This window comes from Schistocerca cancellata, chromosome 3 (assembly GCF_023864275.1).
Source record: "Schistocerca cancellata isolate TAMUIC-IGC-003103 chromosome 3, iqSchCanc2.1, whole genome shotgun sequence".
Classification (NCBI taxonomy): domain Eukaryota; kingdom Metazoa; phylum Arthropoda; class Insecta; order Orthoptera; family Acrididae; genus Schistocerca; species Schistocerca cancellata.
In genome coordinates this window covers 558,511,576-558,530,144 of record NC_064628.1, presented here as the reverse complement: position 1 = coordinate 558,530,144, position 18,569 = coordinate 558,511,576, and the positions used below count along the sequence as shown (strand labels likewise).

The 18,569-nt window shown below is 45.5% G+C and overlaps 1 protein-coding gene and 1 pseudogene across 1 annotated transcript in view; both read left to right on the top strand.

Moving 5' to 3' along the window:
• LOC126175404 (patched domain-containing protein 3) overlaps positions 1 to 18,569 on the top strand; it is a 410,507-nt gene that overhangs the window by 14,023 nt on the left and 377,915 nt on the right. The gene's annotated exons all lie outside the window — the stretch shown is intronic.
• On the top strand, positions 17,918 to 18,035 carry LOC126177400 (5S ribosomal RNA; annotated as a pseudogene).

The following is an 18,569-nucleotide window of genomic DNA, read 5'->3' as shown; positions in this document are numbered from 1 at the left end:
CAGAGAAGTAATTTAGCCTCCCCCTTCTTTTATATCGTCATCACCATAATAAACGAAGCGCTACACTCGACATGTATCATCGCAGTTATTTAGATATATTTTATACGCCTAATAAGGAAGGTATCGTTTTGTGTGCGGCTACCGGGCTCATCCTGCGAAGAGTGCCATACCAATTCCGTTTTCAAAGTAACCGCGATTTATGATGGTCCCCTGGATGTTACAAAATGCAGGACATGGTTCTTAAAAGGGTGTGTGGTGAGCAAGCAACGCAGTGTATGATCTGCAACGTCCTCGAAAGCTGCTCACAAGGTTGGTAAGGAGTTCTCGTGGTAGGGAGTTCCATTCCTCCACCAGAGCGGTTGTCACCTGCTGGATGGTCCTTGGTGCAATACGTCACCCCAAAGCATTCTACACGTGCTCCATTTAAGTCGGGGGAAGGTGAAGGCCAGTCCATTCAGTGAACATCTTCTCGTTCCGAGAGCTCCTCTACCTGCGCTGTTCGATGAGGTCGCTCACGATCATCGATAAATACGAGGTCATGGCCAAATGAGCACATGAAATGACCCACATGGGGAAGGAGTACAGTGTCACAATAACGTTGTCCAGTGAGTGAACGTGTTAAAAGATTTGGAGGTCAGTACATCCATGCAAGATTATGCGTGCCTATACCGCAACATGCGGGCCACCAGAGCTGTCTTTTTCGACAATGTTCCCGGACGCATTATGCGTTCCTCATCTCTCGCCGAATGAGGCTACGTCCAGAATCGCTACTCAGGTTGAAACTACTCTCTTCCGAGAAAAGCACGCGACTCCTCTCATCGCTAATTCAGTCCCTGTGCTCTAGCTCCATCACAAACGGTGACTCCGATGTCTGGATGCAAACGGAACACAAGCAACCAACCCCCATACGCGCCTTGCAAACAGCCGCCATTCCACTGTGGAGCGTTAGATTGCAATGGCACCCGCTTCTTGCTTCTTGCTCCAAAGTAGCGGCCGTCTGCTGGTCGACTACCTCCTCTGCTTGGGACACCACTGCCTGTGGTTCGGAACGCTCCCTGTGCACACTTAACAATGCTGTGAGCAAAAACAAATTCCTGGCGTACACTCGTCACACTTCGCCCTTCTTCGTTTTCCCGATGATTCTTCCTCAAATGTCTCCTGGCCATTTCGTAATGAAGAAAAGCGTAAGCGAGCACGATAAATGCTCGCTGACACATAGTGTCTTTTCCCATTGCTGCAAGTGCCGCGTGCTGGGGGGGGGGGGGGGGGGGGAGAGATGGCGCAGCTTAATTTGGCGCTATAGTCCCACTGACCACATGCCATGTGACGTTTAGCCTTGTGTGCACGACTGCGCATCTTATCATTGATATCTTTTGACATTAAATTTTAATCCCACTCTTGACCTTTCTTTTATTTCTGCCGTTGCTCCTTCCATGTATAGATTCAACAGAAAGGGCGAAAGACTACATCTCTCTTACACCGTTTTTGATCCGAACACTTCTTTCTTGATCCTTGTGCATATTGCATATTACCCCTCTTTCCCTGTTGCTTACCCTTATTTTTTCTCAGAATTTCGAACATTTTGCACCATTTCACGTTGTCGAACACTTTTTCCGGGTCGACAAATCCTGTGAACGTGTCTTGATTTTTCTTTAATCTTGCTTCCATTACCACCGGTAAAGTCATAATTGCCGGTCTTAGGAATTGAGTGGATGATGTTTCTCCAAAATTTTGATGACATATCGCCATGTCATACATTCTACACACCAACGTGAATAGTCGCTTTGTTGCCACTTCACTGAAAGACTTCAGGAATTCCGCTTAAAAGTTTTATATTCCGTCTGCCAAGTCGTCCAACGCTATTTTAAATTCTGCCCTATTGAAAGTATTATGGGATTACTGATTTTTCGCTATTCCTGTTAGTTTTGTATCCGCTGGTATTGCTATCCGCAGCGTGCCGGACTCTTCAGTTCCTGGTATCGCTTCCGTGGCAGGAGCAGGGCCCTGCAGCAGCCGTGCTACAGTACCGTGGCGCTCCTCGGGAGACAGGGACAGGTGCACGTGACTGGAGCCGCTCCCAGCTGGTCTCTGAGGACCGGTTTGCCACGCCGTCCTACATTCGTCAACGGCATCTCCCACTGTGAGAAACAGCTGGTTGCTCTGTCACGCGGCGAACTGACACACCGGTCAGGTTTCAGGGCGCGGCGTAACCCAACGGCGACACAGTTCAGGCGTCCAGTTGCACGTAAGAGCGGTGAAACGTTAAAACTCCGTATTCAGCAATCATGTACAACCGCCCGCTAGACGGAAGAGCCGTACCTAAGGAATAGAAAGCTGCACGGGTCACACCAGTACTCTAAAAAGGTAACGTATCACTGACATCGATCTGCAATAGAATTCTGGAACTTGTGTTGTAATCGAACATGAATTACCTCGAAGAAAACATTTTTGACAGAAGCCAACACGGAATCAGAAAATATCATCCTTGTGAAATACAACTAGCTCTCTGTTCTCACGAAGTAATGAGTGCAGTCGACAGGGACTCTCAATTTGATTCCAAATTTTTAGATTTCCCGAAGGTTTCCGATCCTGTTTCATACAACAAACCTCTACGCTGCCAGTCACATCAACATGACCACCTGTCAGAATCCTTTTGCAGCTCGGGTCGCTTCGAGACGTGCAGGAAGAGAGAGAGGCCAACTGCGCTACGTTTCTCGGTCGAGGATCCACGGCGCGAACAGTCCGATCGAGGTGGTCCCACAGATTCGATTGGGTCTAGATCCGGAAAGTACGGTGAACTCTTCCTGATGGTCTTCGAACCACACACGCCGTCTGAGAGCTGTGTGACAGCATGCATTGTCCTGCTGGTAAGATTTAATCGCGCCGAAGAAAAACAAACTGTGGACATGGCCCTCAATGATAGATGCATAGTTATATCGATACACTGTGCCTTTCAGAATGACGATATTCTGGGAAGGCCAAGAAAATATTCCGCAGACCGTAACGCTCTCCCCTCCGGCCCGGACCCTTCCGACAATTGTCGCAGGATGCTTGCTTTCGGACGTTTGATGCCGTACATCCAAAAGTTCGCCCATATGTCCGATGGAGCATAAAACACGACTCATCTGTAAGGGGCATCTGTTGCCACTAACTGGTCGTTCAGTTGCGGTATTGGAGTGCAAATTCCAGTCTTGGTCGCTGACGACCAGCGGTCAACATGTGTGCTTGAGCCATATGCCTGCTGCGGAGGCCCACACGCAGCAACTTTCGCAGAACGGTCGTGGAGGAGACACTGTTGGTGTCTCCTTGATTCATCTGGGCGGCTAGTTGCTCAACAGTTGCCTCTATTCGCGGGCCGGTACATATCTCCACAGCCCTCGTTCATCCATGTCATCCATAACCCGTGGTGCACCGTAGTTGCTTCCCCACCGGTTTGGAATGCGCCATTTTACCACGCACGTTATACACTCCTGGAAATTGAAATAAGAACACCGTGAATTCATTGTCCCAGGAAGGGGAAACTTTATTGACACATTCCTGGGGTCAGATACATCACATGATCACACTGACAGAACCACAGGCACATAGACACAGGCAACAGACCATGCACAATGTCGGCACTAGTACAGTGTATATCCACCTTTCGCAGCAATGCAGGCTGCTATTCTCCCATGGAGACGATCGTAGAGATGCTGGATGTAGTCCTGTGGAACGGCTTGCCATGCCATTTCCACCTGGCGCCTCAGTTGGACCAGCGTTCGTGCTGGACGTGCAGACCGCGTGAGACGACGCTTCATCCAGTCCCAAACATGCTCAATGGGGGACAGATCCGGAGATCTTGCTGGCCAGGGTAGTTGACTTACACCTTCTAGAGCACGTTGGGTGGCACGGGATACATGCGGACGTGCATTGTCCTGTTGGAACAGCAAGTTCCCTTACCGGTCTAGGAATGGTAGAACGATGGGTTCGATGACGGTTTGGATGTACTGTGCACTATTCAGTGTCCCCTCGACGATCACCAGTGGTGTACGGCCAGTGTAGGAGATCGCTCCCCACACCATGATGTCGGGTGTTGGCCCTGTGTGCCTCGGTCGTATGCAGTCCTGATTGTGGCGCTCACCTGCACGGCGCCAAACACGCATACGACCATCATTGGCACCAAGGCAGAAGCGACTCTCATCGCTGAAGACGACACGTCTCCATTCGTCCCTCCATTCACGCCTGTCGCGACACCACTGGAGGTGGGCTGCACGATGTTGGGGCGTGAGCGGAAGACGGCCTAACGGTGTGCGGGACCGTAGCCCAGCTTCATGGAGACGGTTGCGAATGGTCCTCGCCGATACCCCAGGAGCAACAGTGTCCCTAATTTGCTGGGAAGTGGCGGTGCGGTCCCCTACGGCACTGCGTAGGATCCTACGGTCTTGGCGTGCATCCGTGCGTCGCTGCGGTCCGGTCCCAGGTCGACGGGCACGTGCACCTTCCGCCGACCACTGGCGACAATATCGATGTACTGTGGAGACCTCACGCCCCACGTGTTGAGCAATTCGGCGGTACGTCCACCCGGCCTCCCGCATGCCCACTATACGCCCTCGCTCAAAGTCCGTCAACTGCACATACGGTTCACGTCCACGCTGTCGCGGCATGCTACCAGTGTTAAAGACTGCGATGGAGCTCCGTATGCCACGGCAAACTGGCTGACACTGACGGCGGCGGTGCACAAATGCTGCGCAGATAGCGCCATTCGACAGCCAACACCGCGGTTCCTGGTGTGTCCGCTGTGCCATGCGTGTGATCATTGCTTGTACAGCCCTCTCGCAGTGTCCGGAGCAAGTATGGTGGGTCTGACACACCGGTGTCAATGTGTTCTTTTTTCCATTTCCAGGAGTGTATTTTAAGCACAGCTGCACTATACGAACAGTGTACAAACTAGGTCGTTTCGGAAATTCCGCCACAGTGTACAAACTAGGTCGTTTCGGAAATTCCGCCACCCTTTGCTCGAAAGCCAATGGTCATGCATTATTGTACATCAGAGAAATCGCTTCGTTACCGCATTACAATAACAACTGCGCTGTTTTCTGTGTACCCCCGGCACGCTTCATACCGTAGCACCACCACCTGCCGTCTGTGAGTAGTTGCCCCACACTGACGTCGAACAGAGGTGGTGGTCACGTTACGCCTAATGTGACTGGACCGTGTACTGTAAGCGGAATCTGTTGGTTTACTACTGTAGAGTAAACGTTCAGTGTAACGACCACCAACTTCGTTACAAAAGTTGCAACGACGAACTATGGTTTGTCTGATTCTCTGTAAGATACCACACTCCCCTGTGATGGTACCAATCGCTGTAAAGATAAGCTCAATAAGCAACAATAGTTTTTGAGTACACGAAGAACATTACGTAACCCCAGAAGAAAAAGTGAAGAGAGGTGGAGTCAGGTAGTGCGCAGACCAAACGAGCTGCGCATCCCCTTCCATTTACTTTCTAACTGAAGATGTCAGTGAAATATGCGCTTGCCCGACGATCGAGTATACTCACGCATCATCGTTCTGAAACGACAAACTAGCGTGCATTTGCAAGCTGACGTCCACCAGAACTTCAGGCGGGGCATTTTTCAGAAAGTTGAAATACGATGCACCAACCAAAGTTTCTCGTTAATGGTGTGGTCCAGTAAGGTGACCACCAACTATTCCAGTCGATATGTTTACTCAGAATCTCACATGGTAATGTCTCGTATAGGTAATGTGAATTTTCAACCGCCCATGACGGATGTTGCAGGAGTTAAAAATATCTTCCGGCGTAAAAATTGACTCTTCAGGTCCGGAATATTGGAGACAGCAGCATGTTGACGAACGAATCACTGTGAGAGTTGTTGGCGTGGTTCAGAATCGAACTATCCCATAGTCTGAAGTTGTTAATCATGTGGCAGATGTACGTAAGCGCCGTACAAAACTCGCCAAACAGTCACGAGATCTATTTGCATAGCGTGGGCGACTCCACGTGCATTTGGTGTCGGATCGGCAGCTACATGTTTGATAAAGTCCTCTTCAAATTCAGGGGTTCGTGCCCCTCTCCTTGCACTTGCCCGATACGTAACACCTCAGACAGATCCTCTCCCGTTCAGTCAACAATTGTGTGTGGTCGTCTTCAGTCCTGAGACTGATTTGATGCAGCTCTCCATGCTACTCTATCCTGTGCAAGCTGCTTCATCTCCCAGTACCTACTGCAACCCACATCCTTCTGAATCTGCTTAGTGTACTCATCTCTTGGCCTCCCTCTACAATTTTTACCCTCCACGCTGCCCTCCAATACTAAATTGGTGATCCCTTGATGCCTCAGAACATGTCCTACCAACCGATCCCTTCTTCTGGTCAAGTTGTGCCACAAACTTCTCTTCTCCCCAATCCTATTCAATACTTCCTCATTAGTTATGTGATCTACCCATCTAAACTTCAGCATTCTTCTGTAGCACCATATTTCGAAAGCTTCTATTCTCTTCTTGTCCAAACTATTTATCGTCCATGTTTCACTTCCATACATGGCTACACTCCATACAAATACTTTCAGAAACGACTTCCTGACATTTAAATCTATACTCGATGTTAACAAATTTCTCTTCTTCAGAAACGCTTTCCTTGCCATTGCCAGTCTACATTTTATATCCTCTCTACTTCGACCATCATCAGTTGTTTTGCTCCCCAAACAGCAAAACTCCTTTACTATTTTAAGTGTCTCATTTCCTAATCTAATTCCCTCAGCATCACCCGACTTAATTCGACTACATTCAATAATCCTCGTTTTGCTTTTGTTGATGTTCATCTTACATCCTCCTTTCAAGACACTGTCCATTCCATTCAACTGCTCTTCCAAGTCCTTTGCTGTCTCTTACAGAATTACAATGTCATCGGCGAACCTCAAAGTTTTTATTTCTTCTCCATGGATTTTAATACCTACTCCGAATTTTTCTTTTGTTTCCATTACTGCTTGCTCAATATACAGATTGAATAACATCGGGGAGAGGCTACAACCCTGTCTTACTCCCTTCCCAACCGCTACTTCCCTTTTATGTCCCTCGACTCTTATAACTGCCACCTGGTTTCTGTACAAATTGTAAATAGCCTTTCGCTCCCTGTATTTTACCCCTGCCACCTTTAGAATTTGAAAGAGAGTATTCCAGTCAACATTATCAAAAGCTTTCTCTAAGTCTACAAATGCTAGAAACGTAGGTTTGCCTTTCCTTAATCTTTCTTCTAAGATAAGTCGTAAGGTCAGTATTGCCTCACGTGTTCCAGTATTTCTACGGAACCCAAACTGATCTTCCCCGAAGTCGGCTTCTACTAGTTTTTCCATTCGTCTGTAAAGAATTCGTGTTAGCATTTTGCAGCTGTGGCTTATTAAACTGATTGTTCGGTAATTTTCACATCTGTCAACACCTGCTTTCTTCGGGATTGGAATTATTGTATTCTTCTTGAAGTCTGAGGATGTTTCGACTGTTTCATACATCTTGCTCACCAGATGGTAGAGTTTAGTCAGGACTGGCTCTCCCAAGGCCGTCAGTAGTTCCAATGGAATGTTGTCTACTCCAGGGGCCTTGTTTCGACTCAGGTCTTTCAGTGCCCCGTCAAACTCTTCACGCAGTATCGTATCTCCCATTTCATCTTCATCTACATCCTCTTCCATTTCCATAATATTGTCCTCAAGTACATCACCCTTGAATAGACCCTCTATATACTCCTTCCACCTTTCTGCTTTCCCTTCTTTGCTTAGAACTGGGTTTCCATCTGAGCTCTTGATGTTCATACAAGTGGTTCTCTTATCTCCAAAGGTCTCTTTAATTTTCCTGTAGGCAGTATCTATCTTACCCCTAGTGAGATAAGCCTCTACATCCTTACATTTGTGCTCTAGCCATCCCTGCTTAGCCATTTTGCACTTCCTGTCGATCTCATTTTTGAGACGTGTGTATTCCTTTTTCCTGCTTCATTTACTGCATTTTTATATTTTCTCCGTCTGCAGCTCGTGGTCGTGCGGTAGCGTTTTCGCTTCCCACGCCCGGGTTCCCGGGTTCGATTCCCGGCGGGGTCAGAGATTTTCTCTGCCTCGTGATGACTGGGTGCTGTGTGCTGTCCTTAGGTTAGTTAGGTTTAAGTAGTTCTAGGGGACTGATGACCATAGATGTTAAGTCTCATAGTGCTCAGAACCATACATTTTCTCCTTTCATCAATTAAATTCAATATTTCTTGTGTTACCCGAGGATTTCTACTAGCCCTCGTCTTTTTACCTACTAGATCCTCTACTGCCTTCATTACTTCATCCCTCAAAGCTACCCATTCTTCTTCTACTGTATTTCTTTCCCCCATTCCTGTCAATTGTTCCCTTATGCTCTCCCTGAAACTCTGTACAACCTCTGGTTCTTTCGGTTTATCCAGGTCCCATCTCCTTAAATTCCCACCTTTTTGCAGTTTCTTCAGTTTTAATCTACAGGTCATAAGCAATAGATTGTGGTCAGAGTCCACATCTGCCCCTGGAAATGTCTTACAATTGAAAACCTGGTTCCTAAATCTCTGTCTTACCATTATATAATCTATCTGATACCTTTTAGTATCTCCAGGGTTCTTCCATGTATACAACCTTCTTTCATGATTCTTAAACCAAGTCAACAATTAACATTGGGGAATTATGGAGTGCTAGGCAGCCATCTGTTTGGGTATCTTCCTGCGTACAGCCGATGCTGGCATTCCCGCGAACTTCGCCACAACACAAATGCATGTTAGCAACTTCTACAAATGGGGAATTTCGCTCTATGACGTTAAAACTTAACTATAGCCTATGTAAAACACGATGAGCAGACAACTGTACACTCACTCACGCTGACTAGGTGCGTGTTTACAGCACAACGCCAGTGGCTGGAAAGGGTGAAATGAAGGACAAGGACTAAGTAAACAACTTCCTCTACACAGGCTCTGGTAGTTTGTGTACAAGTCTTCCATCCGTAGCAACAGCATACCGCCAATGGCTCGAAGGTAGAACACCTCCTACTACTGTATAAATTATATATCACATTTCCGGCTATAGCGTTCTTATTGCAAAACATTTAGAATTTCAGCCTCTAGAATCTCCCAAATTTTTATGGTTCAAATGGCTCTGAGCGCTATGGGACTTAACATCTGAGGTCATCAGTCCCTTAGAACTACTTAAACCTAAATAACCTTAGGACATCATACACAGCCGTGCCCGAGGCAGGATTCCAACCTGCGACGGAAGCGGTCGCACGGTTCCAGACTGAAGCGCCTAGAACCGCCCGTCCACAGCGGCCGACCCCAAATTTTTAAAACTTCTCTAACACCCTGTATGATGAGGCGATAGAACACCTAGAAGAATTTGAATGAAGTAGATGGTGGCCGTGGAAGTCGGTGACATCATGTTATTTATTTTGAGGGTTTCGTGCCTCAGTCTGCAAAAACGGTACGCATATAGGATGGGTTTGCTATCTATCTGTTAGTCTGTCCGACTGTTAAGGATCGTTTTTCTCAGAAACGGGTAGACGTATCGAATTCAAATTTGTTACACACTAAGGTTCATGTTCCCTTGTCGGTGTAAAAATTATAAGCTTCTAAGTCAGTGCAACAAAAAGTTACGGTCATTTATATCACATATTTTGATACTTAAAAACTCACGCATGAAGACCTATAGGGTGCTTCCCGTTGACTTAGAATAATGAGATTTGGCAAGAAATAAGGCTTCACAGTAAAAGCAAAATAAAAGTCCGAAAACTGTTAATTATAATTACATCACAGGAAAAATAATTTGTCATTTTTTGTCCGTCTGCCTCTCCATTCGCCTTTTAAGACCCCTTTTTCTGCGGAATAGGTTGGCGCATCAAGTTCAGATTAATGTCACCTACTGAAGTCTATGATACGTTGACAGCGTAAAAAATTTAAGCTTCTGTATCAATGCCATCAAAAGAGTCGCTCATTTATGTAACATATTTTGATACTCAAGAACTCACTCACCGAAAGCTATAGGGTATTTCCCGTTGTCCTACAATCATGAAATTCGACAAGAAGCAAGGTTTCACAGTATAAATAAAGTAAAACATACGAAACTCGTTAAACCGAAATTATATCACATAAATACTATCTTTTCCCGTTTGAATGTACATTGGATTTGTCATCCGCCAAAACAAAGGAAGATTACTGCATGTAAACATAAAATGTAAGTTGCAGTCATGTATTAGTAAGTCAATAAAAAACGCTTTATTAAATCCTCTCTCTCTACGTATATAAACTGTCCGTGCTCGCTTCTTTTTCTATGTCCGGGCTAGTCTGAGGAACTAGTGTAGAGATTTTGATACAGTTTTGGAATTCTCAGGACCAATGTCGTACCACTAGGGATAACAGCCAAATATCGTAGAGATTCTCGATTCCCAGGATTGATGATCTACGTAAACACATAATTAACTTTGTACGGTGGGGAATGGTACAGTTTTCTAGGGTTCGAAACAAAAATCTTGTAAGGGGCAATCAGAAAAGGTATGTTGGAAATCCTCATAGGTTTGTCGCTACATGCCCCATTGTAACACAGAGATATTTGACGGAGTGCCGATTTTTTTGTTTTTGTTTTTAACGATCTTGCACTGAGACTTACGGTCGTTCTTTGAGCATTTGCTATACACACACCATCCGAACAGGCCCTGAAGGCCCAACTACCAACCGGCTGCCGTGTCATCCTCAGGCCGTAGGCATCACCGGATGCGGATGCGGAGGGGCATGTGGTCAGCACAGCCCTCTCGCGGCCTTTGCCAGCTTTCGTGACCGGTGCAGTTACTTCTCAATCAAGTAGCTCCTCAATTGGCCTCACAAGGGCTAAGTGCATCCCGGCTGCAACAGCACTCGGCCGTCCAGGACAATGACCTTTTCTGATCATCAGTTCCTTATGTTAAAGTACTCAGTTTACCATCCATGTTAGTAGTACGATTTTTATTGTGAAAGACTGGGGTACTTTGTAGATATTATTGTTATTATTGAAACGTCCCATTAGAAAAAATTATGAATGACAATGTTGGAAAACCTCTACGTCATTTGATTTTCAAACAGCTGAGCAAAACTCAATGTACACAATATTTTTAGCGGAACGCAATCTGACTTTCAATAATCCCTACAAAAGAATGGCCCTGACTAACAATAACCTATACCTTTCAATCACTTACCTCACAAAAATCTTCGTTACTCGTACTACCGCAATACAGCGAGCGCCAACACTGCCAGCTAAATAAAAGATTCTAACTACTTAAGGCACATACTACTTACAGGCATAGTTAGCAAATGAAAGATTTTGATAGAGAACAAACAATGTATTTACCTTAACTACGTTCAAAAGTCAAATATATATATACAGGGCTATTACAAATGATTGAAGCGATTTCATAAATTCACTGTAGCTCCATTCATTGACATATGGTCACCACACACTACAGATACGTAGAAAAACTCATAAAGTTTTGTTCGGCTGAAGCCGCACTTCAGGTTTCTGCCGCCAGAGCGGTCGAGAGCGCAGTGAGACAAAATGGCGACAGGAGCCGAGAAAGCGTGTGTCGTGCTTGAAATGCACTCACATCAGTCAGTCATAACAGTGCAACGACACTTCAGGACGAAGTTCAACAAAGATCCACCAACTGCTAACTCCATTCGGCGATGGTATGCGCAGTTTAAAGCCTCTGGATGCCTCTGTAAGCGGAAATCAACGGGTCGGCCTGCAGTGAGCGAAGAAACGGTTGAACGCGTGCGGGCAAGTTTTACGCGTACCCCGCGGAAGTCGACGAATAAAGCAAGCAGGGAGCTAAACGTACCACAGCCGACGGTTTGGAAAATCTTACGGAAAAGGCTAAAGCAGAAGCCTTACCGTTTATAATTGCTACAAGCCCTGACACCCGATGACAAAGTCAAACGCTTTGAATTTTCGGCGCGGTTGCAACAGCTCATGGAAGAGGATACGTTCGGTGCGAAACTTGTTTTCAGTGATGAAGCAACATTTTTTCTTAATGGTGAAGTGAACAGACACAATGTGCGAATCTGGGCGGTAGAGAATCCTCACGCATTCGTGCAGCAAATTCGTAATTCACCAAAAGTCAACGTGTTTTGTGCAATATCAGGTTTAAAGTTTACGGCCCCTATTTCTTCTGAAAAAAAAAAAAAAAAAAAAAAAAACGTTACAGGACACGTGTATCTGGACATGCTGGAAAATTGGCTCATGCCACAACTGGAGACCGACAGCGCCGACTTCATCTTTCAACAGGATGGTGCTCCACCGCACTTCCATCATGATGTTCGACATTTCTTAAACAGGAAATTGGAAAACCGATGGATCGGTCGTGGTGGAGATCATGATCAGCAATTCATGTCATGGCCTCCACGCTCTCCCGACTTAACCCCATGCGATTTCTTTCTGTGGGGTTATGTGAAAGATTCAGTGTTTAAACCTCCTCTACCAAGAAACGTGCCAGAACTGCGAGCTCGCATCAACGATGCTTTCGAACTCATTGATGGGGACATGCTGCGCCGAGTGTGGGAGGAACTTGATTATCGGCTTGATGTCTGCCGAATCACTAAAGGGGTACATATCGAACATTTGCGAATGCCTAAAAAAACTTTTTGAGTTTTGTATGTGTGTGCAAAGCATTGTGAAAATATCTCAAATAATAAAGTTGTTGTAGAGCTGTGAAATCGCTTCAATCATTTGTAATAAATTCACGACCTCCATCTTTACAAATTTCCTTTTTCTGGCGGACACACGTCCAGATCGTCCACTTATAGTAACCTCTCAAAACTTTGGCATCTCTGTCTCCACATCCACCACTGATAGCGGCTCACCTCCAACTGCCCAACACTACGCGCTGTTCACATCCAACTGCCCAACACTACACAAGCGAATATTCCAACAATGAGTCCAACCAGCCACAGACTGCACACAGCACAGTCAGTGATTTTCATACAGAGCGCTACGTGGCGTTACCAACATAAAAACCTAAACAGCCTACATACATTATTAATAATAATATGATGTAGGTGTGTTGTATAGTTGTATGACGATGGCCAACTGCCAATAAAGTGAAAATTGTGTTCCTTACTTCAGTACTTTAGTACGTCGTAGACAATTGGATGATAACATCAAACTCTTCGGGATTGCTGCATTAAAGAGAGAGCCGATCAGGAATTCAACATCTGTACGTTTCTCCCGCCGTTTATTACCCCTGTTCAAGTGCCTCGTGGTGCATGTGACGCTGGGCCGCCGTCCCACTCCCCACCACCACCTCGTCCCGAATGTCGAGGCGTCGATGTCGGCGGCGAGTAACGCGATGATAACAGGGGACAAGACAGGACAGGACGGGGCTGCCGGTGGATACGGCGAAGCCGGCGCCCGTAATGGCGGCCCATTTCCCCAGCTCCTCTTCGCGGCAGCCCGTCGGCGCTGCCTCCTCCCTAATCTGCGGCCGCGCCGAGGAATTCGAATAAAATGTCTATCAGCGGTGTGGCTAATGTGGGGTCCCCGGCTGGTGGATGGGGTTATTTCCCCCGCCTCGGGGTGCGCTGCGCGGCGATCCATTAAAATACCTGGCCGACAAAGAACAGAGAGAGAGAGACCGGGAGAGGGGGCAGGTGGCGAAAGGGGGGAGGGTGACCCATCAAGAAGACGTCAGAACCCCCTGGGACCTCCCGCTGGGAGGTACGGGAGACCACTTACTCACAACGTATACATGCGACACAAATTGTGCAAGACGAAAATCGAATTGTGGAAACTCATTTTCGCTATACTGTTTATTCGTTAGGTAGGAAGAAATTTTTCTAGGCTGATCAAAAATCGGCTTGCCGAGAGCAGTCTTTTTTTTCCGACTTATACCGTCTATAAACCAACTGTTTAGGTTTCTTCAGCGAAATGAAGTGAGATGTGGAGTCAAATCAGGAAGGCATGTTCGATAATCTTATCCACACACGTTAATGCTTGCAAAACTGTTTCAATGCATCCAGTTAGATCTTAAGTTTCGTGCAGCGTAAACACCACTCAAGGAGTACGCCTTAGCCCTATTCTGACTGGCCGACCGCTGCCTACGGAGCAGTACGCGGAGCGATTTGTGATAGTGGACATTGTGAAGAGCATGTTGCCAATCCCCCCAGCTGTTACTGCCAGTAGATGAATCCTGGTGACGCCGCCGCTTTCACGCAGCTGCTTTTGTGACCTCGCAAGGCCGAGTAGAGACCGTTACAGACGTTCCTACCTCAGAAGAATCCGAGGCGGTGCCAGGAGTCGAAACCAGGTCCTTCCGCACCGAAGGCAGCGACGCGAAGCTGGTCCTTCCGAAAGAGCGAAATAATCACTGGTCGAGAATTATTGCAATCCAACATTTCAGAAACTGGTAATGAATAGAAAATTAAATGTACATACCTATTACTGTGCACAGAATCAATGAATGCTGTGTCACCAACATTTGTTTCTAAAAGAAAGTATGCTAGGACTGTTTACAAATGCCGATATATGGTCGTTGCCAAGAATTTCGATTTTGCTAATGCAGTAAATACAGCGAGGTGAGTAAAGTCACAGGAAAGCGATATGCACATCTACATACGGCGGTAGTGTCGCGAATACAAGCGTAAAAGGGCAGTGCATTGTTGGAGCTGTCATGTGAAAAGTTTTCCGACGTGATCATGGTCGCACGACGGGAATTAAGACTTTGAACACGTAGTTGGAGCTAGAGACATGAGGCATTCCATTTCGGGATTAGTTAGGGAATTAAATATTTCGCAGTCCACAGCGTCAAGAGGGTGCTGAGAATACCAAATTTCAGGCATTCGTTCTCACCACGGACAACACAAAGGCCAACAGCCTTCACTTAACGACCGAGAGCAGCGGCGTTTGCGTATAGTTGTCACTGCAACAGACAAGCGGCACTGCGTGGAATCAATGTCCGATGTACGACGAACGTAATCGTTGGCACAATGCGGCGAAATTTCATTAATGGCCTATGGCAGCGGAAGACAGACGCGAGTGTCTCTGCTAACAGCTCTCCGTCTCCTGCACTGTCTCCCCTGCGCACGTGACAATATCGGTAGGATCCCTGACGACTGAAAATCCGTGGCCTGGTCAGATGAGTCACGATTTCAGCTGGTAAGAGGTGATGGAAGGGTTCGAGTGTGGCGAAGACCCCACGAAGTCACGGACCCGAGTTGTCAACGTGGCACTGTGCAAGCTATTGGTGGCTCCAAAATGGTGTGGGCTGTGTTTACATGGGATGGACTGGGTCCTCTGTTCCAGCTGAACCAATCATTTAATGTAAATGGTTATTTTCGACTACTAGGGGACCATTTGCAGCCGTTCATGGACTCAAAGTTTCCAAACAACGAAGGGCAGAGTCACCGGGCCACAATTGTTCGTGATTGGTTTGAAGAACATTCTGGAGAATTCGAGCGATCAATCTGGCCACCCAGATCGCCCGACGTGAATCCCATGGAACATTATTGGGGCGTAATCGAGAGGTCAGTTCGTGCACAAAATTCCTGCACCGGCAATACTTCCGCAATTACGGATGTTATAGACGCGGTATGGCTCAAAAATTCTGCAGGGGACTTGTAATGACTTCTTGAATCTTTGCCACGCCACGCCACGTTTTTACACTACACCGGGGAAAAGGACGTCTGACGCGATATTAAGAGACATCCCGTTACTTTTGTCACCTCATCGTATGTAAGCAATTACGTAGTGATATCGCTTTCAATAGCACGTGCTTCTTTTCGTGTAAATAAAGGGAGATGAATAACTTAATGGCTAGTCCAATACTTCTGTTTTAACTTCATTCAAATGGAAATCACATCGTTGATTTAAGTAAGCATTTTAAGAAGCAAGTAACAGCCTTACAAACCAGTCACTATTTGAATACGATAAAATATTTAGAAATAGCGAAAATCGGTTGTGAGCATTTTCGCATTCCTAGAATCGGTATTGAAGTGTTGACATGAACAATCCATAGTAGTACTAAGAAATAGTTTTGTCAAAAGTGGATTTAGAACTTACATAAACATATTAAGCGTTCGCGCAGAGGTGAACGCTGTACGTGTAAGTTACGTTAAAAGCCTAGGCTGCGTCGACGTCGTTTGTCCTGCAGCAACATGAGACAGCATCAAACTTCAGTCGCTGTCTATCGCACGCCAATCGTTAACCTGATGGTCCATTCCTTAGGAATGGTGCAGCGTCGATACGAACAGGAGAAGTGACAGAAACGGTCAACGATTCTCCAGAAGTTCAATTCCCTAAAGCTGAGTCCAACTGAAACTCTGTGTAACGATGTTGATGCCTGTGTCAATCGTCCCTCATGGATTCCTCCACAGCTGTTACAATCAATGAAAATAACATGACTCTAAATACCTCTGATTAGAGCACCTCAGTTAGATTAAGTGGCGTGTGTAGATGAGAGAATTTGGTATACCCAAAGGAATTTTATTATTAATCATAAGAGTGTGTTCTTAAAAATCATGGAGTTTGTTCCTAAAGTTTCAGCCATCTGTCCATAACTCAATCCTAACGTAATCTGACTTTTGGATGACTATTTTTATACGACACTATATCTGTCCTAAATTTTGCATTGCTCCACCCGAACATGACGGGAAAAATGACACACGGTAGGATGTTTAATTTTCTGCTTTATGTAGTTTCTTTCACAATTTAATTTTGTTTCAGTGAGCTAAATGTTTCAGATTAGGATTAATCTAAAAGCATAAGACATTAATATAAACTACAGAAGTAAAGTATTAACTCGTGTCACTAAAACCTGAGAAATACATTGCTTGCGTTAATATTACATAAATAATTAAATGGACTGGCCCATCCATTATACTCTGAATGGTTCCAATACGATCAGGATATGCGTATGTACCAAACTTCCCCGTCTTTTACAAATCCTCTTTTCGAATTAGTGTTCATATCATGCAGTTCACCGTCATCACGCAAATTTTCCCTTAGAATTAGTACGTTTTGTCTTAGGAAGTCCTGCTAGCTTCTTCATAGTTAGCACATTTCTAGGTCTACGATTTCTATTGTTTCATTTTCAACACCTCCTTGTATGGTGCAGCCCATAAAATTGTGAAGTTTGTGCATTCGTCTGTTTATGTTTCTACATCTCTTACTATATTTGCAACGGTGTAATCATAATAAAAGTTTAATATATAAAAGCCATTGTGCGACGTATTATCTCAGCCTGTACTGGCTGATTAAATACTTACTAACAACAGGTATCCAGCAGCATCTATTAAATATTCTACCTCCGGATGTTGAAAGATATTAGATTTTCCCATTGTACAAGAGTTTGGCAATCTATTTGACAGTTTTGTCTTATTTATATTAATCAGTATTTTGCAGTTGTGGAAGTGACCATATTCAATAATTATGTAGTATTTTTTTTTTTTTTTTTTGTGTTTTGTTAAATACCACGATGGATTTCGGAACCTTTGGGTCCATCATCAGCTGGAGACCGTTTTAATACACCAGTTACTTCTGCTCTTGAGAGAGGTGATGGAAGTGTACGTTTCTGTTGTGGGAAGATTAGATGATAAGTTTCGATGTTCATAAATCAAAAAGCTCGAACCCTTGTTAAATGAACATACAAAGGTAGCTGGCCATCGTTATTTTAATAATTTTAAAGACTTATTTTAAATTCAGTTCCTTACATATGTCAATTTATTTAAAACTACCATGTCTGATACTACATGATAAATTCGTACATTTTGTCTCATATTAAACTGCGTCCGCGAAGTGTTTTAAAATATACAGACAAGTATGCTCCTTGAGTGACATGACGCGTTATTAAAGAATGGAAAAATCAACTTTTATTGGCATTAGAAGGTTAAAAATGTTTTTCGGTAAGTTTTTCACTGTTCCGCCAACGGCCTTGCCGCAGTGGTAACACCGGTTCCCGGTAGATCACCGAAGTTAAGCGCTGTCGGGCTGGGCTAGCACTTGGATGGGTGACCAACCGGTCTGCCGAGCGCTGTTGGCAAGCGGGGTGCACTCAGCCCTCGTGAAGCAAACTGAGAAGCTACTTGATTGAGAAGTAGGAGCTCCGGTCTTGTAAACTGACATACGGCCGGGAGAGCGGTGTGCTGACCACATGCCCCTCCACATCCGCATCCAGTGACGCCTGTGGTCTGAGGATGGCGCGGCGGCCGGTCGGTACCGTTGGACGTTCCAAGGCATGTCCGTCATCATATTTTCGGTTAGCTGTTCACAATTGTCGAAACTAGAATCTAACATTCTGACAACGGGAACATACATAACGCATCATCTCAGACAAGAGCGGAGGTAAATAATGTATTAAAATGATTTGCACACGGCAACTGATGGTTACTTCGTACTGTAGAGAGAATTGTATCTACAACCATCGGAGTGCACCGCCCTTCAGGAGCTTAATGGTTTACAAAGTGAAAAAACAGAGAGAAGCATCATACTCCTTACCGCGTCGAATACTCTACCTCGTTTACAGCAGATGGGCGCGGAGTTTCTCTAGACACTAACGATACATATACGACTACAT